Here is a 25,978-nt window from a genome sequence, read left to right on the forward strand (position 1 = left end):
GTATTGAAATTGTCTGAGGAGAAACGTAAACTTGCCAATATGCCATTTACGACACGGAGTGGCAAGGAACGGCTAAGGCCCTGGCCTATGTTCATGACTAATGGTTCAGCTTCACATGAAGATGGAAAAATGAAAAGAGTTAATCTGGCAAAAGCACAGCAAAGAACTGTGCATTCTAAAATGGTATCACAAATCTCTAAGGAGAGTCCAAGTGTGTCGGCGTTTGCGATGCCTGACCTGCCCAACAGTGGACGGGAAGCGGTGGCTCTTTCCACCATTTGCATGCCTTCTGCAAATGCTGGAAGGAGCACCCACAGTCCAGTTTCTGATATTCAAATTGAATATGTCACTGTTGAAGTACACCAAGATGTGGATATGGGTGTAGCTGGCGCTGAGGAGGAAGTTGATGAGGAGGATTCTGATAGTGATGTGGTTTGTTTAAATCAGGCACCGGGGGAGACAGTTGTTGTCCGTGGGATGAATAAGCTCATCGTCATGCCTAAGCAGAAGACAAAAAAATCCACCACTTCGGTCTGCAATTATTTCTATCCAAATCTGGACAACTACTGTCTTGCCATATGTACCTTAAGTAAAGGTGTAATAAGTAGGGGTAAGGACGTTAACCACCTAGGAACATCCTCCCTTATACATCAGCTGCAGCACATTCATAAAAAGTCACTGTCAAGTTCAGAAACTGTGGCTAAGACCATAAGCAGGCCAGGGACACCCAAATCCCTTTGTCCTGTTGTATCCAAGCGCCTGCAAACCCCACCATCAACTCCCTTCTCGTCAATTTCCTCCTCAATCAGGATCGGAAGTAGTCCTGCAAGCCAGGTCACTGGCATGACTGATTCCTCTCGTATTTGGGATTCCTCCGGAGGATCTTGCATTGCTACACCTACTGCTGCTGCTGCTGTTGCTGCTGGGAGTCGTTTATCATCCCGTAGAGGAAGTTGGAACAACACTATTTCTTTCACTAAGCAATTGACGATCCAACATTCCTTTGCGAGGAGGATGAAGTACGACAGCAGTCATCCTGTTGCAAAGTGGATAACTGAGACCTTGACAGCTATGTTGGTGTTAGACGTGCATCCGGTATCCGCCATTAGTGCATTGGGATTTAGACAATTGATGGAGGTAGTGTGTCCCTGGTACCAAATCCTGTCTAGATTCCACTTCACTAGGCAGGAGATACCGAGAATGTACAGAGACGTCAGAAAAAGTGTCCTCAGTGTCCTAATAAATGCGGTTGTACCCACTGTCCACTGGACATGTGGACAAGTGGAACATGGCAGACTAAGGACTTTATGACTGTAACAGCCCACTGGATAGATGTATCGCTTTGCGCAGCAACAACAGCAGCAGTACCAGTAGCACTATCTCAGAAACACCAGCTCGTCCAAGGCAGGGTACACTGCGTATCACCGGTTTCAGTAAGAGGCACACCGCCGACAACCTCTTAGAGAAACTGAAGGAATTTATCACCCAACAGCTTACCCCACTTAGACTCTCTTGGGGATTTGTGATATCAAACAACGCTACCAATATTGTGCGGGCATTAAATCAGGGCAAATTCCAGCATATCCCATGTTTTGCTCACATAATAAATTTGGTGGTGCAGCATATTTTGAGAAATGACAGGGCCGTGCAGGAGATGCTTTCAGTGGCTCGAAAAATTTTGGGACACTTTCGCCATTCAGTGATTGCGCAGACTGCAGTGCCAGCAAACACTCTTGAACCTGCCCTGCCATCACCTGAAGCCAAAGGTTGTAACGCAGTGGAACTTAACCCTCTATATGCTTCAGAGGATGGAGGAGCAGCAAAAAGCCATTCAAGCCTATACATCCACCTATGACATAGGCAAAGGAGGGGGTATGCACCTGACTCAAGCGCAGTGGAGATTGATTTCTGTATTGTGCAAGGTTCTCCAACCCTTCGAACTTGCCACACGTGAAGTCAGTTCAGACACTGCTAGCTTGAGTCAGGTCATTCCCCTCATCAGGCTTTTGCAGAACCAGCTGGAGAAATTGAAGGAGGAGCTAAGACGGAGCGATTCCGCTCGGTATGCGGGACTTGAGGATGAAGCCCTTCATTCGCTTTGCCAGGATCCGGGGGTGGTCAATCTGTTGAAATGAGAGCACTACATTTTGGCCACCGTGCTTATTCCTAGGTTTAAAGCCAACGTGATGTCTCTCTTTCCGGTGGACACAAGCCTGCAGAGATTCAAAGACCTACTGGTGAAAACACTGTCAGCTGAAGCGAAGCATGACACAGTAACAGCTCCTTCTTCATTTTCTCTCGCAACTGGGGCTGCCAGGAAACAACTTAGATATCCAATGCTTAAACAACCCGCTGGCGGTCACGCAGGGCAGGCAGTACCAATTTTGGACATCTGGTCTTGACTGAAGGACCTGCCAACAATTTCTGACATGTCTACTGTCACTGCATATGATGCTGTCACGATTTAAAGAATGGTGGAGGATTACGTCGGTGACAGCATCCAAGAAGACATGTCAGACAGTCCGTACCTGTACTGGCAGGAAAAAGAGGCAATTTGGAGGCCCCTGTACAAACTGGCTCTATTTTATCTAAGTTGCCCTCCCTCCAGTGTGTACTCCGAAAGAGTTTTTAGTGCAGCCGGTAAGCTTGTCAGCGATAAGCATAGGAGGTTACTACCACACAATGTGGAGAAGATGATGTTCATCAAAATGAATGATCAATTCTTCCAGGAACACCAGCCTCTTGAAAGTACAGAGGGACGTGTGGTAGTGGATTCCAGCAGGGACAAATTAATACTCTGTAAGGAGGAGGATGTACACAACACTGAAGGGGGTGAGGAATCAGTCAATGAGGATGAGGACGACATCTTGCCAAACACCATACAGCAGGTACCATCTGGCCCTCACACCCCGCCAGAAGAGGCCGGCGCAGGACATAGGAATCCTGGCAAGCGGGACTGCTCCCATTACTGTGTGCAATAGAGCTGGACCCAGAACAGCGGACACACACTCACTGTGTGTGAGAAGCTCCTGTCACTCTGAGGCTGCGCCCACACCACCTACAGCTCGCTGCACTATTTGGACAAGAATATTCACTTCCCTGATGGGCACTAAGCTGCATATCCTTAGGGCCCCTCTTATCCTTAGGGCCCAGTACAGGTGTCCCTTTTGAGCCTCTCTGTCGCCAGGCCCTGGGTAACTCATTAAAAAAACTATATTATCTTTTATATTAAACAAGGTACACCACCGCCGCCATCTTCAGTGAGGTGTTCCGAGGATCACCAAGTGGATGGGTCACACACACCTCCATGTACGCAGCCACTTGCTTAGTATCTACAGTACAAAGAAGAATGGAAAGGGTTAGAATGTTCTCTTTCAGACAAATGTGTTTTTTTGCACTTTTGATTTTACAACGTACAGTTATTAATACATTTTCAAAGTTGTACCGTGGAGCAGTCTAGCTTATGGAAAAATCTACAAATAATATTTAACAAACCGTCTTTATGAAAAATGACTGTAATAAGCTACATGTTTGGTGTGCTCAACTCCACAAGTGTCTGTCTTTTGGAATGAAACAACCATCATACTGAAGTTCATCATGTTTCCACTTGTGCCACAAAACAACTCCGCTGTATATTACAATTTTTTTTGTGTTTTGAGGGTGGGCCTTGATGTTGTACCAACTTAGGGGTTTATGTACTAAGAGTTGGAGGGAGATAAAGTACCAACCAACCAGCTACTGACTGTAATTTTTAAACCACAGCCTGTAACATGGCAGTTAGGAGCTGATTGGCTGGTACTGTATCTCCATCCACTTTATCTCCAAGGCTTAGTACATAGGGGTATATTTACTAAGCCTTGGAGTGAGATAAATTAAATGGAGATAAAGTACCAGCCAATCAGCTCCTAACTGTCATTTATTTCAAACACAGCCTGTGGTATAGCATTTAGGAGCCGACTGGCTGGTACTTTATCTCCATCGATTTTATCTCCATCCAAGGCTTAGTAAATTGACCCTTTAGTTTGTTTTGATCCAGACACCACAATTGGTCATTCTGCTTTGTGACTCTTGTATTTCCCCCACTCACTCATACTGACCTCATGTTTTTCTTTAGCCTCACAGAGTAATGAGCCTCTATCCCCAAGAATTGACCCTGTGGAAAATTAAGAGGATTGGATTTTTGCTTTCATTTTTTTCCCCATCACACCACCAGAGTCCCAAACTTCAAGGTCACCCAGCCCAGATTTACAGGAGCCAAAAATACAAGCAGGTGCTGATGCTGCCTCTGTTTTCCTGTCCTCCATGGCTATATTCCATGTGACACTATTAGACACACAAATTAAGCACTTGTCACAAATACTGTATGTTGTAAGTACAGATGTGCACCGGAATTTTTTCGGGTTTTGTGTTTTGGTTTTGGATTCGGTTCCGCGGCCGTGTTTTGGATTCGGACGCGTTTTGGCAAAATTTCCCTGAAAATTTTTTGTCGGATTAGGGTGTGTTTTGGATTCGGGTGTTTTTTTTCAAAAACCCCTCAAAAACAGTTAAATCATAGAATTTGGGGGTAATTTTGATCCTATAGGATTATTAACCTCAATAACCATAATTTCCACTCATTCCCAGTCTATTCTGAACACCTCACACCTCACAATATTATTTTTAGTCCTAAAATTTGCACCGAGGTCGCTGGATGACTAAGCTAAGCGACCCAAGAGGGCGGCACAAACACCTGGCCCATCTAGGAGTGGCACTGCAGTGTCAGACAGGATGGCCCTTCAAAAAATTGGCCCCAAACAGCACATGACGCAAAGAAAAGAGAAAAAGAGGTGCACTGTGGTCGTTGGATGGCTAAGCTAAGCGACACACCTCAATATCACAGGAATTATTTGTTCTAATCAATGGTATTATTGGTCCAAATCACTGGAAGAAAATGACAAAATCACAGGAATTATTTGTTCTAATCAATGGTATTATTGGTCCAAATCACTGGAAGAAAATGACAAAATCACAGGAATTATTCGTTCTAATCAATGGTATTTTTGGTCCAAATCACTGGTAGAAAATGACAAAATCACAGGAATTATTCATTCTAATCAATGGTATTATTGGTCCAAACATCTGGAAGACAATGACAAAATCACTGGATTCATTTGGCAAAATCACTGTAATTAATAATTAATTATAAATCCCTGATATTAATTGGTAAAATCTCGCTATCGCCTGCCTAGTGAAGTGGAATCTTGTACCGGGGACACAATAACTTCATCAATTGTCTAAATCCCAATGCACTAATGGCGGAAAACGGGCGCACGTCTAACAGCGCACTGATTATACTGAGAACTGATTATACTGATCAATCACTGATTATACTGAGCACTGATTTTACTGAGCACTAATGATACTACGGAAAACTGACACTGAGCAGCGAGAACAGCACTGGACTATTGTACTGTAGTATACTGGTCACCACAATGCTGCACTGTACTACTATATACTGCTCACAAAAGTGCAGCACAGATATGGAATGAATACTTGCAGTGACACAGAGCTGCAAGATACAGCAATGGCCTACTGTACTGTACAACGATATACTGTTGGTCACCAAAATGCTGCACTGTACTACTATATATACTGCTCACAAAAATGCAGCACAGATATGGAATGGATACTTGCAGTGACACAGAGCTGCAAGATACAGCAATGGCCTACTGTACTGTACAACTATATACTGTTGGTCACCAAAATGCAGCACACTGAGCACAGATATTTGCAGCACACTGAGCACAGATATGGAGCATTTCAGGCAGAGAACATAGATATTTGCAGCACACTGAGCACAGATATTTACAGCACACTGAGCACAGATATTTGCACCACACTGAGCACAGATATGGAGCTTTCAGGCAGAGAACGTAGCCACGTCCTCTCCGTTCAATCTCCAATACACGAGTGAAAATGGCGGCGACGTGCGGCTCTTTATATAGAATACAAATCTCGCAAGAATCCGACAGCGGGATGATGACGTTCGGCTTCGTTCGGGTTAACCGAGCAAGGCGGGAAGATCCGAGGCTGCCTCGGAATCGTGTAAAATAGGTGAAGTTCGGGGGGGTTCGGATCTCGACGAACCTAACCCTCTCATCTCTAATTGTAAGTTGCAAAACGTGACAGTAGTCTTACAGGAATAAATGCGAATTTCATGCTTTTAAGTGAATATTTTAGTAGTAGTCTGAATCAAAATGTCAGCCATGTTAATACCAATTTGACAGAGCATTTTGGTGTTATGACTAGAATCTTAGAAACAAACCTCAAACAAATTCACATATGGCCTTTCAACAAAATGTCATACATCTGCTTGAAAGCCAAAACAAACTTCTTAGGGAGATGAGTGAAAATTTTAAATCTTTAGGATAACAAAATGTTGTTTGCCTCCCTGAAGCATCAAGTACCGTCAGTAGTAGTGCCAACCTCTCACCTTCCCAATGCCACCCAGGCATGGGGCCCATAGTAGAGGTGGTGGTACTGGTCATTGCCACTCCTCATCCTCCCCCAGCCATTTACCCTAAAAGGAGACGTTGATAAATCTTTGTGTCATACACAATTACATTATTAACATTATTATCTTTGCAAATAAACATATTTAGCATTAATGTATATGCTTTAACCAAACTAGTTAATATTTTCTTGTTTTGTTAATTTTTGAAAAACTATTTGTTCAAAATTGTTCTGATGACCAAAAACAATGTTATAACTATGCTGAATGCAAAGCATTGTTTGTTATATTATGCTGATTTTGAAGCATTTAATGCTATGTTTGTTAATACATATTTATGATAATAATTATATTTGTCATGTATATTTGTATGCTGAAAAAAAGCATTCTTGGTTGAATTTGTCAGCTGGACACATACTGTACCTATGTTTCATTATTATTTGTATGGTTAGAAACAACCAAGATATTCAGAAATTCAGACTTAATTTACAAACATACACACCACTTAAATGTGAATTCACTAACATTATATGGTGGTGTTGAACAAATAAAACCTAACTTTTATGCTGGTTGTTTTCTGTCCATATAATAATAAATAGAACCATTTCTAATAGGATTTTAGTTATAAACCTCATATAGTCTGAGGATTGTCCGTAACATAAACATTAACATCTTAACACTTAATTATAATAAATAAAGACACGGAGACTTGAATTTGGCAGAAAATGTTAGCTATTTATTTAAGTGAACCATTAACTGTGGATAATTAAACTAAAGTATGGTGGCCAGAAAGAACGGCTAAAACAACCCTATCCCATAAACAAACTATCTTATAAAAAACTAGTGATGAGCGGATTCGGTTTTACTCGGTTTTACTCGGTTCTCAAAACCGAATCTTATTGGCTCACTGATGTCACGTGTTTTGGATAGCCAATAAGATTCGGTTTTGAGAACCGAGTAAAACCGAGAAAAACCGAATCCGCTCATCACTATAAAAAACTGACGTAAACCTTCCAACAAACAATAGGTATCCGCTCAACCTCCATCCTGACTACCCACCCGTGAAGGTGATGAGGCTGCCACCCGAGAAGGTGGTCCAGCAGATGTAAAACCAGTCAGCGAAGGAGAGCGCACCTAAAAATCAACCACCAAACGACCTCCAATCCACTGTTTAGTACAACAAATGTTAACTTGCCGTTCTTTCCCGCCAACAGCGAAGTTCTGCTCAACAGAAACTACGCACCACCACCATACCCCTAACCCACCGAACCAACCACCGAAAACAGATCCTCCAGAAATATAGATAGTCCCTGTCCTGTCAAGTGCACCCCATCAGGTCCAAACAAGTAGAAGTACCGGAACTTGATCCGCTGGTGCCAAACTACCGCACCGCCATGGGCCACCACAAACTTAGCAACCGCGACATTCACTTTCCGGCAAGCCACATCGATCACCCGACAATCCACCACTCCACGCCAACACAACCGCGGCACTATACAAGACCAGATAAGCCTACAGCCTGGCCAAACGCCCGTAATCACTTGCAAATCCTGAATAATGGCCAATTGAAGATTCACCGCCTTCCTCTTACCCAGGTCGTTCCCTCCTAAGTGAATCACCAACAGCTTGGGGATGCCAAACCACCGAACCTGCTCCATAAGCCTCGCTTTCAGGTCATGCCAAAGCATACCCCGAACACCTATCCACCGTACGTCATCCGATCCAACAAAGCAAGGAGCCCCTTCCGCAGCCAGAAACTCGGCTGCCCAATAAACATAGGAGTGACCAATCACCCACACACCACACACATCCTCCCGCCAACCTATAAAGGGAAAGACAGATAAACAAATGTGAATATGTGAGGTAAAACCAAACCCAGCCCAGAACAGGAACCAACTACCAAAACGAGGATCTGCCAAAAAGAAAAATTGAATAGAGGACTATAACTTTCCTCTTGGACAAGCTTCAGGCCAATCGAAGCAACAGAAAGAAACAAAAGGAAAAGCAAAATAATAAAAAGGGGGAGGGAAGGGGGGGGGGGTTAGAGTTGGGGGGGGGGTGTAGGGACACACAGGATAACTCGGCTGGAGGTGAAACGTAAAAACCTGCTGAGGAACTTGTAATTAGATGGCAATTAGCCGAATTGAATGAATGAAGCCAAATCAGTTCGTCAGTTCAGGCAAAAAATTGCGAAGCACTCCAGACCCCCACTGCCAGCAGTGGCGAGTAGCTAGCCATCCGAGTAGGGAGGACAGGGGAGACAAACAAAACAGCACGAACACACTGAACTGAAACACATAACGCAGTAAACGAACAACATGTTAGTAGCAACAAACTCGCTTACGCAACAGCGGGCCGAATGTAACGCTTATAAGCTGCCGACTTCCAGCGGCCCAAAGCCTTAATTTTGTCCACAGCGCACCCTGCAGATGCTGCGGAAGTGGCGGCCCCGATTCTAAAGTAATGTGAACCAAAGTCCCGAGGGGAGATGCCCAAACTGGACAGGCAGCGCCGCATCATCCATGTAAATTGGTACTTCGTCAATGGCGACCCATCGTAATGTAGCAGCCAAGACCCCTCAGACAAGGGCCTGACCTCCACATACCGACTAGCCAACGCCACCGGACAACAGTCCTCACCACCCGATGGTGCCAAAGAGATCCAATGACCTCTACCCATCTGATCAGTTTTGGAGCGGCGCAGCCTGCACAGCACGGACCCCCCACCCACGACAACATCCGCGCGCCGCATAATGGCCTCAGACTTCTTAGAAGCAGCAACCAGCTCAGAAACCCTGAACGTGCCATGGAAAGCCATGGAAAAAGCCAGCTGAAACCGGAGCGCTTCAAAATGGGAGTCCGCCACCCCCGCCACCAAGAGGGAAGAAAGCAGGGACGCATCAATAGGGCGCCGACCATCAGGAGGGACCGGTGCCGCGCGCGCCCAACCTCTAAGTGCCCTCGCCAGCAGGAAACCCTTCGTAAAATCCGGCATACCCTTCAATTTAGAATAAAAGGATATCCCGGCGAGGTATCGAGACACCACGGCCCTCGTTCTCCCCGTTACGAAGAGTAGCCAAACGAAGTTTAGAAACAAGCTCTGAACCCTCTTACCTCTAGGCCCTTGGTCATGGGAAAAGTCTTCCCACTCCTTCCAGGCCCGACGGTATCCAGCAAGAGTGGACGGAGCCAAAGACAGCTCTGCTAGCCCTTCCAATCCGCCATGATGACCTGCCAAACATAAGAAGGGCAGGGCAAATCTGCCGAATTAGCCTCCGGGGCCAGCAAATGGAACCTATCATACTGCCCCCTGGACAATGCATCGCTGGTCCCATTATCAACCCCGGGGACGTGTTGAGCCCTAAACAGAATATTGCAGCGCATACAAGTCAGCACGAGTCGCGACAACACCCGAAGGACCCGGAGGGCCTTAGCTCATTGGTTGTTAACCGCGTGCACGACCCCTAAGTTATCGCAGTGGAAGAGAATACTGCGATCGCGAAGGCGCTCTCCCCAAACCTCCAAGGCCACCATGATGGGAAAAAGCTCCAGCAGCAACAGGTCGCCGGTCAGCCCCTCCCGCGACCAAGACTCAGGCCATGAGTACCAACCGAACCCAGACGAGCCCGCCGCATCCGTAAACAACTGCAGGTCGAAACTGTCAACGAGCGGGGCCATCCAGATCAGCACACCATTGAAATCCGCCATAAACGAAACCCACATAGCGAGGTCCCGCCAAATCTCAGCCGAGAAACGGACAAAATGGTGGGCCTGGAAAACAGCGAAAACAGCAGGAAACCACAGCGAGGAGAACCCGCGGGCCCCACGCACAAAACATCATCCAGGTAATGTGCAATACCGCTACCTCCGCAAGAAAACTCCACACACCAATGTAAAAAGGTGCTGAACTTTTCGAAAAAGGCACACGAAACGGAACACCCCATAGGCAGACACTTGTCTACAAAGTATTCCTCCCCAACGCGGAAACCCATAAATCGAAACAACTCCGGATGCAAAGTGGAGCAAGCGAAAAGCCGATTCAACATCCAGTTTATCCATGAGGGCCCCGGGGCATCCTCAAAGGACTGATACACCACCGAACAATATTCCGGCAAAATTGCATCGTTCACCGAGGACCCAGATGGATAAGACAAATGTTGAATGAGCCGGAACTTACCCGGAGCCTTTTTGGGCACGACCCCCACCGGGTAAATAATCTCCTCGACAGGCGGCAGCGCAAAGGGGCCCGCCATTCTCCCCAGGCGAACCTCCTGCTCAACCTTTTCCCGAAGCACGTCAGGAAATCCCGAGCAGACTGCAGGTTCCTGGCGGCCCGAAACAAAACCTCCCCGCACCACTGGTAAACGAAAACCCGACGCAAAACCCTCCCGCAGAAATTTTGCATCGTCTGTGTTTGGGTACCCCGGTCGGCGCCCTAACTAGCGGCAAGCCCCCCAGCTGTTTTTCCGGCTGGGCCTGCGGCCGCCCTGACACCCGGTCGCCCCCCCCCCCCCCCGCGGAAGCAATTGGAAGCAGGGTGGGATCCGTTACATCGTAAGCAAAGGTGGCGAAAACAACACCGTTGCCCGAGGGGGCACGTGGAATTGTTGAACGCGAAACACTTCCACTTAGCCGGCGCCTGCTGCGGAGAACGGGCCGCGGTCCAAGGGCGGCGCGGGCCGAAACTGACTCGCCGCCGCGGCCTGCGCCACAGCCGCCCCCTTAGTCACCATCTTCATATCCTGCGCTCGCTTGACTCGAAGCCATACCTCCACATCTTTGCATCCGAAGTCAATGATGTGCAGGCAATCGTGCTTCTGACGAAATTGCTTGTCATAATGCAGCCACGAATGCTGCATGTCATGCACGAGGTGGATATACCTGATGACGTTCATGTGTTCATCAGGGCGATCCTACAAGTAGCACGCCGCGAAGACACAGAAACCCGCCAACCAGTTGTCATACGAGCGGAAGGCCTCCGCCCCAATACCGCCCTTCGCAAGCGCTTCCTTACCTTCCCTCTTGGTGTCCTCCGTCAACGTAAAAAGGTTGACGTATTCCCCCCGTCTAATCTTCCTCCTGCAACTCTCACGCAACCCTCGCAAGACTGCCGTGCACTCGCAGCGAACCACGCACGGCAAATTACGCCTCCTCCTTTCCCGACGGGAACTACTACTACTCTTCCGAGACCGTTTATCCCGGTGCCGCACCTCACGCCACGCGTACTTGATAGCCCTCTTTCTAGCCTTTGCGGTGCTACTAACCGCAGACTGGCACGACGAAGAAGAGGAAGAAGATCTACTTGATGTACTGCCGTACAAGGAAGAAGAGGAACCCAGTGACATATCAACTGTATCAGCATCCCACTCACCGGCAGGCCCGCCTACGGAAGGTGAAACGTCAGCCACGACTGGCTCCTCGTCCTGATCGCCATCTGGATCCGCACCTGAAAAAGAAGGGACAACCGCCACAGGAGCCGAAGCCCCCCCGGCGGGAATGAAAGCAGACGCCCCTGCGGGCGATGGGGTAGCGCTACCCAGCAATGCAGCGGCGGAGCCCAGACTGCGACACCCCTGTAGAAACTGCGACATGGTGGGGCCAGAAGCACCTGGGAGAACGGCCGTGTCGACCGAAGCGGGAACCACGGAAACGCCACCCGGAGACAAAGTCGACAAAAATGGCACAAACGCCGCCTTCATGGCCGACATTGCCGCCGCGACGGCGGATGGATCCAGAGCCGCAGCTCCAGTGGTCCCCCGGTCCCCGGTCCGAAGCAGGGATGGCTCCAACCGCGTCTTCACGCCACCCAAGCCGGCCCCGCCTGGGACCAGCGCTAGCCGCCCTACGGACCCCCATTCTCTCCTGCGGTGCACCACGAGCCACAGCGCTGCCCCGGCCCCCACTGGCCCCCCCCACATGGAGAACTCGCTGACCCCTGCCTCCAGGCATCGCCCCCCCCCTCTGGTCCTGTGCCGACACCACCAAAGGCCCCCGGGAGCCCCCCCTGCTAGAGCGAGGAGAGCGCCCAGGGAGTCCAGCAGCCCCACGGGTGCGCGTGCGCGCCCGCGACATGGAAATCGCCTGGCTTAAGGGACGGCCAGTGGAAGAGCCACTGGCCCCCATCCCTACAAGCAGTCCCCTCAGTCTCTGGGGAGCTGCCGGTGACTCTCAGTGGTGGAGGGCGCAGGGAACGCGCGCGCAAGCGTCCCCGCGCCGCAGCAGCCGGCGGGGAATTCACACCAGCGGGCAACCCAGCCGGCTCCCCCCGCCGGCTGCCAGATCCAGTTCACCACCGGCCGCCGCCCTGTGCCCCACCAGCCGCCGCCGCGCCGGAGGGATCTCCCGGCGCCCGCGGCCTAGCCAGCGAAGGGGCGGATGCACGCGCCGTCGCACGCGCCCGTAGACGGGCCAGCAGGCTCAGCGCCGACCGTGAGCAAAGTGCTCAGGCCCGGGGCACCGGACGCCGGCTCCCGAGCAGGAGCTGCATCATTATAGCGGGCAGGGGGGCCAGAGGAGCGGCGGGAACGGGGCATGGCAGGCAACAAGTACATACCCTCCAACTGTACCTTTTTAATAGGTACTGTACCTTATTTTATGGTCTGTACCGATTTTTGGCTCTCCAAACTTCCATTGAAAGCATAGGAAAAGGGGCGTGACCACGCCCCCCTTACCCGCGACCACGCCCCCTTTTTTGGATTTGTACCGATTTTTCTATGTAAAATGTTGGAGGGTATGCAAGTTAATCCCAGGTAATGGGGACAGAGAAGGCACAGTATTAAGCACACTGCCACAGCAGCAGCAACCTAATATTTCACAATGGCAAGCAGCACAGCAAGGAGACAAAGGGGGGAAGAGCACTCACCCTCACCACAACAAAAGCAGAAGAGGCAGACCCAGCCCCTTCACCAGGCTTAAGAACCCTTTCCACCTACCCTCAACATTCATTCCTATTGGCTAACCATAAACTCCCATAATGCCTTACCGTCCTGCCTCCCAGACTAGCTGAGGTTTAACCCACTCCTCTCCTATTCTGTCAATTCGTTCTCCTGATATGTCCACTAATACCCCTTTTACACCAAAATCCCAGGTCCGACCAGGGATTTTGAACACGGGAGTTTCCCGGGTCGGATCCAACTTCATACTAGAGATGAGCGCCTGAAATTTTTCGGGTTTTGTGTTTTGGTTTTGGGTTCGGTTCCGCGGCCGTGTTTTGGGTTCGAACGCGTTTTGGCAAAACCTCACCGAATTTTTTTTGTCGGATTCGGGTGTGTTTTGGATTCGGGTGTTTTTTTCCAAAAACACTAAAAAACAGCTTAAATCATAGAATTTGGGGGTCATTTTGATCCCAAAGTATTATTAACCTCAAAAACCATAATTTACACTCATTTTCAGTCTATTCTGAATACCTCACACCTCACAATATTATTTTTAGTCCTAAAATTTGCACCGAGGTCGCTGTGTGAGTAAGATAAGCGACCCTAGTGGCCGACACAAACACCGGGCCCATCTAGGAGTGGCACTGCAGTGTCACGCAGGATGTCCCTTCCAAAAAACCCTCCCCAAACAGCACATGACGCAAAGAAAAAAAGAGGCGCAATGAGGTAGCTGTGTGAGTAAGATTAGCGACCCTAGTGGCCGACACAAACACCGGGCCCATCTAGGAGTGACACTGCAGTGTCACGCAGGATGGCCCTTCCAAAAAACCCTCCCCAAACAGCACATGACGCAAAGAAAAAAAGAGGCGCAATGAGGTAGCTGTGTGAGTAAGATTAGCGACCCTAGTGGCCGACACAAACACCGGGCCCATCTTGGAGTGGCACTGCAGTGTCACGCAGGATGTCCCTTCCAAAAAACCCTCCCCAAACAGCACATGACGCAAAGAAAAAAAGAGGCGCAATGAGGTAGCTGACTGTGTGAGTAAGATTAGCGACCCTAGTGGCCGACACAAACACCGGGCCCATCTAGGAGTGGCACTGCAGTGTCACGCAGGATGTCCCTTCCAAAAAAACCCTCCCCAATCAGCACATGATGCAAAGAAAAAGAAAAGAAAAAAGAGGTGCAAGATGGAATTGTCCTTGGGCCCTCCCACCCACCCTTATGTTGTATAAACAAAACAGGACATGCACACTTTAACCAACCCATCATTTCAGTGACAGGGTCTGCCACACGACTGTGACTGATATGACGGGTTGGTTTGGACCCCCCCCAAAAAAGAAGCAATTAATCTCTCCTTGCACAAACTGGCTCTACAGAGGCAAGATGTCCACCTCATCTTCACCCTCCGATATATCACCGTGTACATCCCCCTCCTCACAGATTATCAATTCGTCCCCACTGGAATCCACCATCTCAGCTCCCTGTGTACTTTGTGGAGGCAATTGCTGCTGGTCAATGTCTCCGCGGAGGAATTGATTATAATTCATTTTAATGAACATCATCTTCTCCACATTTTCTGGATGTAACCTCGTACGCCGATTGCTGACAAGGTGAGCGGCGGCACTAAACACTCTTTCGGAGTACACACTTGTGGGAGGGCAACTTAGGTAGAATAAAGCCAGTTTGTGCAAGGGCCTCCAAATTGCCTCTTTTTCCTGCCAGTATAAGTACGGACTGTGTGACGTGCCTACTTGGATGCGGTCACTCATATAATCCTCCACCATTCTATCAATGTTGAGAGAATCATATGCAGTGACAGTAGACGACATGTCCGTAATCGTTGTCAGGTCCTTCAGTCCGGACCAGATGTCAGCATCAGCAGTCGCTCCAGACTGCCCTGCATCACCGCCAGCGGGTGGGCTCGGAATTCTGAGCCTTTTCCTCGCACCCCCAGTTGCGGGAGAATGTGAAGGAGGAGATGTTGACAGGTCGCGTTCCGCTTGACTTGACAATTTTGTCACCAGCAGGTCTTTCAACCCCAGCAGACCTGTGTCTGCCGGAAAGAGAGATCCAAGGTAGGCTTTAAATCTAGGATCGAGCACGGTGGCCAAAATGTAGTGCTCTGATTTCAACAGATTGACCACCCGTGAATCCTTGTTAAGCGAATTAAGGGCTGCATCCACAAGTCCCACATGCCTAGCGGAATCGCTCCCTTTTAGCTCCTTCTTCAATGCCTCCAGCTTCTTCTGCAAAAGCCTGATGAGGGGAATGACCTGACTCAGGCTGGCAGTGTCTGAACTGACTTCACGTGTGGCAAGTTCAAAGGGCATCAGAACCTTGCACAACGTTGAAATCATTCTCCACTGCACTTGAGACAGGTGCATTCCATCTCCTATATCGTGCTCAATTGTATAGGCTTGAATGGCCTTTTGCTGCTCCTCCAACCTCTGAAGCATATAGAGGGTTGAATTCCACCTCGTTACCACTTCTTGCTTCAGATGATGGCAGGGCAGGTTCAGTAGTTTTTGGTGGTGCTCCAGTCTTCTGTACGTGGTGCCTGTACGCCGAAAGTGTCCCGCAATTTTTCTGGCCACCGACAGCATCTCTTGCACGCCCCTGTCGTTTTTTAAAAAATTCTGCACCACCAAATTCAAGGTATGTGCAAAACATGGGACGTGCTGGAATTTGCCCATATTTAATGCACACACAATATTGCTGGCGTTGTCCGATGCCACAAATCCACAGGAGAGTCCAATTGGGGTAAGCCATTCCGCGATGATCTTCCTCAGTTGCCGTAAGAGGTTTTCAGCTGTGTGCGTATTCTGGAAAGCGGTGATACAAAGCGTAGCCTGCCTAGGAAAGAGTTGGCGTTTGCGAGATGCTGCTACTGGTGCCGCCGCTGCTGTTCTTGCGGCGGGAGTCCATACATCTACCCAGTGGGCTGTCACAGTCATATAGTCCTGACCCTGCCCTGCTCCACTTGTCCACATGTCCGTGGTTAAGTGGACATTGGGTACAACTGCATTTTTTAGGAGACTGGTGAGTCTTTTTCTGACGTCCGTGTACATTCTCGGTATCGCCTGCCTAGAGAAGTGGAACCTAGATGGTATTTGGTAACGGGGGCACACTGCCTCAATAAATTGTCTAGTTCCCTGTGAACTAACGGCGGATACCGGACGCACGTCTAACACCAACATAGTTGTCAAGGACTCAGTTATCCGCTTTGCAGTAGGATGACTGCTGTGATATTTCATCTTCCTCGCAAAGGACTGTTGAACAGTCAATTGCTTACTGGAAGTAGTACAAGTGGGCTTACGACTTCCCCTCTGGGATGACCATCGACTCCCAGCGGCAACAACAGCAGCGCCAGCAGCAGTAGGCGTTACACGCAAGGATGCATCGGAGGAATCCCAGGCAGGAGAGGACTCGTCAGACTTGCCAGTGACATGGCCTGCAGGACTATTGGCATTCCTGGGGAAGGAGGAAATTGACACTGAGGGAGTTGGTGGGGTGGTTTGCGTGAGCTTGGTTACAAGAGGAAGGGATTTACTGGTCAGTGGACTGCTTCCGCTGTCACCCAAAGTTTTTGAACTTGTCACTGACTTATTATGAATGCGCTGCAGGTGACGTATAAGGGAGGATGTTCCGAGGTGGTTAACGTCCTTACCCCTACTTATTACAGCTTGACAAAGGGAACACACGGCTTGACACCTGTTGTCCGCATTTCTGGTGAAATACCTCCACACCGAAGAGCTGATTTTTTTGGTATTTTCACCTGGCATGTCAACGGCCATATTCCTCCCACGGACAACAGGTGTCTCCCCGGGTGCCTGACTTAAACAAACCACCTCACCATCAGAATCCTCCTGGTCAATTTCCTCCCCAGCGCCAGCAACACCCATATCCTCCTCATCCTGGTGTACTTCAACACTGACATCTTCAATCTGACTATCAGGAACTGGACTGCGGGTGCTCCTTCCAGCACTTGCAGGGGGCGTGCAAATGGTGGAAGGCGCATGCTCTTCACGTCCAGTGTTGGGAAGGTCAGGCATCGCAACCGACACAATTGGACTCTCCTTGTGGATTTGGGATTTCAAAGAACGCACAGTTCTTTGCGGTGCTTTTGCCAGCTTGAGTCTTTTCAGTTTTCTAGTGAGAGGCTGAGTGCTTCCATCCTCATGTGAAGCTGAACCACTAGCCATGAACATAGGCCAGGGCCTCAGCCGTTCCTTGCCACTCCGTGTGGTAAATGGCATATTGGCAAGTTTACGCTTCTCCTCCGACAATTTTATTTTAGGTTTTGGAGTCCTTTTTTTACTGATATTTGGTGTTTTGGTTTTGACATGCTCTGTACTATGCCATTGGGCATCGGCCTTGGCAGACGACGTTGCTGGCATTTCATCGTCTCGGCCATGACTAGTGGCAGCAGCTTCAGCACGAGGTGGAAGTGGATCTTGATCTTTCCCTAATTTTGGAACCTCAACATTTTTGTTCTCCATATTTTAATAGGCACAACTAAAAGGCACCTCAGGTAAACAATGGAGATGGATGGATTGGATACTAGTATACAATTATGGACGGGCTGCCGAGTGCCGACACAGAGGTAGCCACAGCCGTGAACTACCGCACTGTACTGTGTCTGCTGCTAATATATAGACTGGTTGATAAAGAGATAGTATACTCGTAACTAGTATGTATGTATAAAGAAAGAAAAAAAAACCACGGTTAGGTGGTATATACAATTATGGACGGGCTGCCGAGTGCCGACACAGAGGTAGCCACAGCCGTGAACTACCGCACTGTACTGTGTCTGCTGCTAATATATAGACTGGTTGATAAAGAGATAGTATACTCGTAACTAGTATGTATGTATAAAGAAAGAAAAAAAAACCACGGTTAGGTGGTATATACAATTATGGACGGGCTGCCGAGTGCCGACACAGAGGTAGCCACAGCCGTGAACTACCGCACTGTACTGTGTCTGCTGCTAATATATAGACTGGTTGATAAAGAGATAGTATACTCGTAACTAGTATGTATGTATAAAGAAAGAAAAAAAAACCACGGTTAGGTGGTATATACAATTATGGACGGGCTGCCGAGTGCCGACACAGAGGTAGCCACAGCCGTGAACTACCGCACTGTACTGTGTCTGCTGCTAATATATAGACTGGTTGATAAAGAGATAGTATACTCGTAACTAGTATGTATGTATAAAGAAAGAAAAAAAAACCACGGTTAGGTGGTATATACAATTATGGACGGGCTGCCGAGTGCCGACACAGAGGTAGCCACAGCCGTGAACTACCGCACTGTACTGTGTCTGCTGCTAATATATAGACTGGTTGATAAAGAGATAGTATACTCGTAACTAGTATGTATGTATAAAGAAAGAAAAAAAAACCACGGTTAGGTGGTATATACAATTATGGACGGGCTGCCGAGTGCCGACACAGAGGTAGCCACAGCCGTGAACTACCGCACTGTACTGTGTCTGCTGCTAATATATAGACTGGTTGATAAAGAGATAGTATACTCGTAACTAGTATGTATGTATAAAGAAAGAAAAAAAAAACACGGTTAGGTGGTATATACAATTATGGACGGGCTGCCGAGTGCCGACACAGAGGTAGCCACAGCCGTGAACTACCGCACTGTACTGTGTCTGCTGCTAATATATAGACTGGTTGATAAAGAGATAGTATACTCGTAACTAGTATGTATGTATAAAGAAAGAAAAAAAAACCACGGTTAGGTGGTATATACAATTATGGACGGGCTGCCGAGTGCCGACACAGAGGTAGCCACAGCCGTGAACTACCGCACTGTACTGTGTCTGCTGCTAATATATAGACTGGTTGATAAAGAGATAGTATACTCGTAACTAGTATGTATGTATAAAGAAAGAAAAAAAAACCACGGTTAGGTGGTATATACAATTATGGACGGGCTGCCGAGTGCCGACACAGAGGTAGCCACAGCCGTGAACTACCGCACTGTACTGTGTCTGCTGCTAATATATAGACTGGTTGATAAAGAGATAGTATACTCGTAACTAGTATGTATGTATAAAGAAAGAAAAAAAAAACACGGTTAGGTGGTATATACAATTATGGACGGGCTGCCGAGTGCCGACACAGAGGTAGCCACAGCCGTGAACTACCGCACTGTACTGTGTCTGCTGCTAATATATAGACTGGTTGATAAAGAGATAGTATACTCGTAACTAGTATGTGTGTATAAAGAAAGAAAAAAAAACCACGGTTAGGTGGTATATACAATTATGGACGGGCTGCCGAGTGCCGACACAGAGGTAGCCACAGCCGTGAACTACCGCACTGTACTGTGTCTGCTGCTAATATATAGACTGGTTGATAAAGAGATAGTATACTCGTAACTAGTATGTATGTATAAAGAAAGAAAAAAAAACCACGGTTAGGTCACTGGTATATACAATTATGGACGGGCTGCCGAGTGCCGACACAGAGGTAGCCACAGCCGTGAACTACCGCACTGTACTGTGTCTGCTGCTAATATAGACTGGTTGATAAAGAGATAGTATACTACTAATATTATATACTGGTGGTCAGGTCACTGGTCACTAGTCACACTGGCAGTGGCACTCCTGCAGCAAAAGTGTGCACTGTTTAATTTTAATATAATATTATGTACTCCTGGCTCCTGCTATAACCTATAACTGGCACTGCAGTAGTGCTCCCCAGTCTCCCCCACAATTATAAGCTGTGTGAGCTGAGCAGTCAGACAGATATATAATATATATAGATGATGCAGCACACTGGCCTGAGCCTGAGCAGTGCACACAGATATGGTATGTGACTGAGTCACTGTGTGCTGTGTATCGCTTTTTTCAGGCAGAGAACGGATTATAAATAAAAGTGGTGGTCACTGGTCACTATCAGCAAAACTCTGCACTGTACACTACTGAGTACTCCTAATGCTCCCCAAAATTAGTAAATCAAGTGTCTCTCTAATCTATTCTAATTCTAAACGGAGAGGACGCCAGCCACGTCCTCTCCCTATCAATCTCAATGCACGTGTGAAAATGGCGGCGACGCGCGGCTCCTTATATAGAATCCGAGTCTCGCGATAGAATCCGAGCCTCGCGAGAATCCGACAGCGTCATGATGACGTTCGGGCGCGCTCGGGTTAACCGAGCAAGGCGGGAAGATCCGAGTCGCTCGGACCCGTGAAAAAAAACATGAAGTTCTGGCGGGTTCGGATTCAGAGAAACCGAACCCGCTCATCTCTACTTCATACCCCATTTACACTGCTCTTCAACCCGTGTTATTCTCGGGTCGGCACCATTTACACTGAAGCCAGCTCAGCCCTGCTTTTCCTTGTAGATGTCGTTAAAAATTGCCTTTTAGGGCTGATCAAGATGGGGTCACAAAAGTTAACAAAAGGGAGGGGTGGTGCCTGCTCCCAGCATTGCAGCAATGGTGGCAGACGGAGTAGCTGTGTTTCATTTCCTGCTGTTCTATACAGCAACAGAGAGCTTGAAGCAGCTTCTAACGCTGTGCTACCTACTGCAGAGTTGGAGGAGGAGGGCACAATTCTTGGGAGAGGGATAGATCTTGATGCCAATATTTGTGATGGAGAAGAGCGCTGATATCATCCATGCAAGATTGCAGGATATGGGCCAGAGACCATTGCCACAGAGAAGCTTTCATGCAGACCGTGGAAGCTTATCAGGAGGAACAGTGGATGGCCCTCTTCAGGATGTCACGTGCTACTTTTTACTACATATTGAATCTACTGACACCAGCACTGACTATGCAGACCACCAACTACCAGCAGCCCATCGCCCCAAACAGGAGATTAGCCATTGACCTTTGCTGCTATGCTACCCCCGGAGAGTACAGTACACTCTCCTGTTTATTTGGAGTTGGGATTGGCACGGTCTGCAAGATAATCTACCAGGTGACACATGCATTTGTGGATACCCTGTACCAGCAGTTCATCTACTTGCCGGAAGGACAGCGCCTAGATGACACCATCCAAGGCTTTCGGAAGCGTGGGTATCCGCAGTGTGCTGGTGCCATAGATGGGACCCACATCACCATCATTGCTCCCCATGACAATCCCGCGGACTATTATAATCGGAAGGGGTGGCATTCTATTATACTTCAAGCTGTTGTGGACCACCAATACTGGTAAGTGCATTCTTACTGATTGTTTCATATCCACTTTTTAAAAAAAAATGAGGTTTTGTTTCTATAGCTACAAAAATCTAATTATTATTATTTTTTTTTAGTTTTACAGATGTCTTTATAGGGTGGTCTGGACGGGCACATGACGCCAGAGTCTTCGCTAACTCTGAGCATTACCACATTGCAGAGGACAAGCGGGGTGAATGGCTTTTCCCTAGAGAGGTAAAAATATATTGTAAACATTCTCTTTATCTCCTCTGATAGCCCCAGGTATTATTTGCTAACACAAATAATCTGCAGTGATTTACACATGACATTTTGCTCATCTGCAGTACCCCAATGTGAATACACTTATGCCTCCTCAGTATTAATACTGAAAATCTATTTTTTAATAGAAATTGGTGACCGTAGATGAGGTGGAGATACTGGTCCACATCATTGGTGATGCGGCATACCCCTTACAACATTGGCTGATGAAGGGTTACATCCAACAAGTAGAGTTGTCCCTGGAAAAGGTCAGCTACACCCGCATCCTAAGTTCTGCTCGGATGGTAGTAGAAAATGCTTTTGGTCATTTAAAAGGACGTTGGTGCTGCCTCATGAAGAGGAATGATGTGGACCTACAATTAATGCCCAATGTAGTAGCAAGCTTCTGCATTTTACATAACATCTGTGAACTCCAAAAGGATCACTTCCTTCCAGAGAGGAATGTGCGGTACACTAGGGTTGGGGGCATTGCAAGTGATGCAGAAGATAACGATGGGGAGCATGACTACAGTGCTGAACTAATTCGGGACACCATTGCAGCAAACCTTCCTTCAATGGGTTAAAAGAAAAGACAACAATATTCTTCATAACAAGTTTTTTATTTTATTACTGTATGTTAACAAGTTGTATATTTTGGGTCCAAAAATGTTTGATGTTTAAATATCCATTTTTTATCACATTCTCAGATTAAAGTATTTATATTTTTATATATATATATATATATATATATATATCTATATATATCTACATTCCCTGATATCATGTGAACTTTACTGTAAGTGCAGGTTACATTATGAGGAGAACAAATTTAAAAGTACATACAAACATTAAAAACTGGCAAAACTGGCCAGGTATAAAATAAGAAATATTAAATTTGTTTGGCCAGAAAAGGATGAGATCCCAGGCCACAATATAAAATGGTGTTATTTAGCAGACTATGGAGGTAATTCCAAGTTGATCGCAGCAGGAATTTTGTTATCAGTTGGGGAAAACCATGTGCACTGCAGGGGAGGCAGATTTAACATGTGCAGGGAGAGTTAGATTTGGGTGTGGTGTGTTCAATCTGCAATCTAATTTGCAGTGTAAAAATAAAGCAGCCAGTATTTACCCTGCACAGAAATAAAATAACCCACCCAAATCTAACTCTTTCTGCACATCTAACTCTTTCTCTTTCTACAGGCCGATAGCACTGACGTCTGTGGTCATAAAAACGTTCGAGCGTCTGGTTTTGAATCACCTGAAAACTGTGACTGGCCCCCAACTGGACCCCCTGCAGTTCGCCTATCGCTCGAATCGGTGTGTCGAGGATGCAGTCAACCTGGGCCTGTACTACATTCTACAGCACCTAGACATTCCCGGTACCTACGCGAGGATCCTGTTTGTCGATTTCAGCTCGGCCTTCAATACAATCAATCGTCCCCAGCATCCTCCACCCCAAATTACTTCGCCTAGGGGTCCCAGAAGCTACCTGATCCTGGATAATAGACTTCCTGACAGATAGGACACAGGTGGTGAAAGCGGGGGAATTCACCTCTCAAGCACGGTCCATTAGTACAGGGGCCCCTCAGGGCTGTGTCCTCTCACCCCTGCTCTTCTCCCTGTACACAAATGACTGTACCTCAGAGGCGCAATCAGTAAGGATCATCAAATTCGCCGATGACACCACCGTCATTGGCCTCATCAAGGATGGGGACGAATCGGCCTATAGACGGGAAGTAGACCGGCTGGCCCAGTGGTGCATCCACAACAACCTTGAAACTGTCGAGATGATAGTGGACTTCAGGAAGAAGTCATCTAGTGCACCTCCTCTAACGATTGCTGACAGTGTGGTATCGCTAGTGGACTCCTTCAAGTTTCTAGGGACCACAATCTCCAGGGACCTTAAATGGGGGTCCAACGCTGACGCCACTGTTGGGAAAGCGCAGCAGAGGTTGTTCTTCCTCAGGCAACTAAGGAAGTTCAACATCCCACAGAAGCTCCTGCTCCTCTTCTACTCCGCGATTGTGGAGTCGGTACTGTGCTCCTCGATACTCGTATGGTACAGCTCCGCCAGCGCGAGGGACAGATGCAGGCTCCAAAAGGTGGTCAGAACCGCAGAGAAGATCATCGGGGCCGACCTTCCCTCAGTCCAGGACCTGTACTTGTCCAGAGCTAAAAAGCGGGCAATGGAGATAGTAAAAGACCAGCTACACCCCAGCCACAGCATGTTTAACTTGCTTCCTTCAGGCAGGCGTTACAGGGCTGTTCCCGCCAGATCCACCAGAAGCTTCAAAAGTTTCTTTCCCAAAGCTGTCCGCCTGCTGAACTCCTGAACATTGACTGACTAGACGTACATGTAACTAACTTGTGTCCCTACGGTATACCTATCTGTGTAACTTTACTTGCCACACACACACACACACACACACACACACACACACTCACACACACACACACACACACACACACACACACACACACACACACACACACACACTCCTGCTTACCTGTTACCTACTTGGCTGTTGTATAGCAAACCGAAGACAAATTCCTAGTATACGTAAGTATACCTGGCCAATAAAGCTGATTCTGATTCTGATTATGATTCTGACATGTTATATCTGCCTCCCCTGCAGTGCACATGGTTTTGCCCAACTGCTAACAAAATTCCTGCTGCGATCAACTTGGAATTACCCCCTATATAAAACATTAACCAACCAATTCCCTGATATCATGGGGATTTTAAGATAAAGTGCAGGTTGCTGATTATGATGAGGATATTTTTTTGTATAAGCACCAAATATCACATTATATGCAATACATACCATCTACAATTAGGCCCAATATACATTAACTTATGTCCTCATCCTAATCAGCACCCTGCACCTAGAGTTTCCAGGACACAGTTTTGAAATCAGTGCCACTCATCCAAAAGCACAGAATTGAAATATTAGCACAGAATTTAAATATTAAGAAAGTGGAACAATGTAAAACATATTTTAGAATAGGCACATTTATGACAAATTCCTTGTCACAGAATATTCTTGTGACTTGTTTTTGTTGGGTGCTAGTAGTAGTGCTAGGAGTGCTAGTGCCATAGTTAAAACTGGCCCCTCTATATTCTCGTGACTCTTGGTTTTGTTGGGTGCTAGTAGTACTGTTTAGCCCTCTAGTGTAATAGTCATATGGGTTTTCTAGATAGACTGGAGGCTGTTGGAAATGCTGTATTGGCTGCATGAAAGCACGAGCAAACATGCGCTCAAAAAAGGACATTTGTCTTTCCTGCATAACCATTAATTGAGACATAAATGCCTGCTGATTTTGCCTCTCAGCTTCTAAATATTTCACCATGCAAGCATCCTCCTTGGCTTGCACCTCAGAGTCCAATTCACGCAGATGTTCCACTATACCAGACGTCATCGCTCTAGCAGATTGCTCAGACCAGTTTGGCTTTTTCTTTTTGGCAGGAACGTTGTAGACTGCAAGTGGGAGAAACAAAACAATGCCATTAAACATTGAGAACTGAGGATATATAAAAATAGCAGTAGTATTTGCATACAAGTGTTTGTGGCCTTCTCCCACCTGCACGCTAGCTACACTCTGCAACAGATACCGTTTGGATTTCAGTGATTGTAGTGTGTGTAATAGTTGTGTTTTCTTTATTTTATTCTTACTTTTAGAGCGTAATGGTGTGGTCTGTTTAGGGAGCGCCATCTCACTGCTTGCTTCTACTGCCCCCTCTATTGTGGCTTGGATGCTGTCTGAATGCAGTGACGAATCCATCGCACTTTTTTCGTCAGAAAGTAGGAGCGGTGATGTTGGGCTGAACTGGGTTGATGGCAGAGTGGCCTATGTAGCTGGTGAGAACTGTGTTGAGGACAGGATTGTCTGTATCTCCTGGCTATCCTGGCTATTCTCCATTTGGCTGCAAGATGGTGCAATTGAGGAGGACAGTGCTTCAGGATTATTAAGAGCTGTATTTCCGAAAGCACTGTAGGACAGATCATAGTGCACCCAATCCTGCCTTGTAGCACCGCTTTTTTTACAGTTCTGATCGTGCACTTTGGTAAACTGCTTCCGTAATGCTTTTAGCTTGTTTATGACCTGTTGTTGTGAGCGATGTATTCCTCGGGATGCCAGCATCTGGGAAATATTACGATAAACAAGTGCATCCTTAACTGTGCTGGTCATCTGAC

The sequence above is a fragment of the Pseudophryne corroboree genome, chromosome 2 (assembly GCF_028390025.1).
Source record: "Pseudophryne corroboree isolate aPseCor3 chromosome 2, aPseCor3.hap2, whole genome shotgun sequence".
NCBI lineage: Eukaryota > Metazoa > Chordata > Amphibia > Anura > Myobatrachidae > Pseudophryne > Pseudophryne corroboree.